Below are 1,960 nucleotides of genomic sequence, written 5' to 3'. Positions count from 1 at the left end.
GCCCCGCCCCCGCTGGGCCCCGCCGCAGCGCCGCTCTTGAGGCCGCGGAGAAGCAGCTGTGGCACCGACGGGTGTTGGCGGCTGCAGTGCAGGGAGCCCGGAGCGACACTGCGGCCCGGCGTGTGCTTGTGCGCCCGGAACCTGCGGCGGCTCCTGCCGGCCGGGGCCAGGGCCGGGGCCGGGGCCAGGGCCGAGGGCTGTGAGTGAGGGGGAGCTGCGCCGGGCTGGCCCTGGGCTCCAGGAGTTGTGCTGGAGGGGAGCGTCGGCGGGGAAGCGCTGCTGCTGGGGCGCTGCTGCCACAGGGCCCTGCTCTGCCGCGGGGCCTGGGTGAGTCTGTGCGAGGGGACAGGACAGGATGGGGCGGGAGAGAAAACTCTGCACTGCAGGTGGGGGCAGGTGCTGCCCGTGAGCACCCCGGGGACACAGGGGGGTGTTTTCAGCCAGCGCTGCCGTCTGGCAGGTGCAGAGGAGCCCTGAGCTGTGAGAGCTCCATCACTAGTAAAACCCAGGGCAGCAGGTGAAGGGCGAAAGGACCAGAGAAGCTGCTCTCTGTGCTCCTTCTGCCCCTTGCTGTTCCCCCCTAGTGGGAAGCTGAAGGGCTCTGGGTGGCTGGTGAAACTGGTGGGGAAAGGAGAGAGGCCTGAGCTGCTGTTGTACTGTGTCAGGGAAGTGCAGCATTCAATTTTCTTGATTAACCTGTGGAAATTTAACTTATTTTTCTTGAGCTTTAAGTTATGAACATTAGCTAGCTCTCATCTCCAGTCAGGGGGAGAAAAGAGGGGTGTGAGAAAAAAGGGCCTGAGCTGATGTCGGTATATGTAGAGTTCTAGTGCTTTTTTTGATAGCTTCCTTTTCCTTGCAGTTGCTAAGGAGGAAGTAAAGGGATGGCCACACATGGGCACTGTCCTCACTAGACCAAGGAGAAGGATGTGAGCACACCCTTGCATGGAGAGCGTTTTTAAACAATTTACAGGTTAGGGCGCATTGTTTCCGTTTGTTTCCAATATTCCTTGACACCAGTGTCCTCCTGCCTTTCTCCCAGACCCTTGGTTAAACCTAAATGGTAAAGCCAGAGCGTAACCCTCTCATGGAGGTGTGCATTGCTGTTGGAGATGGAGGCAGCTAAGCATAGATTGATTTTTCCTTGCTTCTGCGTTGTGTCCTTCTGTGTTCCCTGGCTCTGGCTGCTTTAGCAAAGGCAAGCTTTCCCCATTCCTTTCTGAATTRTGAAGAGAAGATGGAGCTTCCTGGGCGATCCAACTACTTCCAACCACCCAAGAGTTTGATAAAGGAGGCCAGAACAACACTCTCACGGATGGTGAGTGCTCTAATAAACCTGGAGCTGGATGCGCTTCTGTTCAAGAGGCGGTATTGTTACTGGAGCCAGGTATTTAAACTGTAGTTATCCCTGAATGTCATGTTGAGAAGGTTGCATTGTACTTTGTGTCTGCTGGATGGCTGATGCTGGCATGTTGTGACWGAAGCCAGCTCGACTGAAACTTGTATTGAAAGTTGAACTGGAGGACCCAGAAATGTTTTGCCTTCTTGAGTTTTCCCTTCTGAGAATACCAGACCCTGCTGCGTGAGAATGTATTTTTATARGAATAAATTTGCATTTACCATCAACACCCCCCCCAAATATTTTGTGCTTGATGTTAGTAGCACACTGACAGCAAATAGTCCCTGTTTTCAGTGAAAGGTGCAGTTAAGGCTGTCAGTTCTGTTGTAGGAAGTTTTTGTGCACCTGACACAAAAGGCAGATTGTCCAGTAGTGATGATACAGGCTGGGTTTGGGAGCAAAAGAGGTGAAAAGAAGGGATTTTTGTTGAAGAAGGACTGAAGAAGCCTGACAGTGTTTCCTAATCCTTGTGAAAGTATCTGGCCCTCTTTGGACCCTTATCCCCATGTGGGATGAGCCCTTGAGACTGATGGGCCCCATACCTGTTGCAGAGTGGAGAGC

General features: G+C 53.7%; 1 long non-coding RNA gene across 1 annotated transcript; it reads left to right on the top strand.

The window, feature by feature from the left end:
- Window positions 1-26: 26 nt before the first annotated feature.
- Window positions 27-1,626, top strand: LOC112962301. The gene is made up of 2 exons (XR_003252245.1): window positions 27-327; window positions 863-1,626. It is a non-coding gene; the product is annotated as an uncharacterized LOC112962301 (long non-coding RNA).
- Window positions 1,627-1,960: the final 334 nt, after the last annotated feature.

This window comes from Apteryx rowi, unplaced genomic scaffold (assembly GCF_003343035.1).
Source record: "Apteryx rowi isolate R43461 unplaced genomic scaffold, aptRow1 scaffold_1458, whole genome shotgun sequence".
In the NCBI taxonomy this organism is placed as follows: Eukaryota; Metazoa; Chordata; class Aves; order Apterygiformes; family Apterygidae; genus Apteryx; species Apteryx rowi.
Note: the sequence above shows the minus strand (reverse complement) of the source record. Positions and strands in the feature narration are given on the sequence as shown.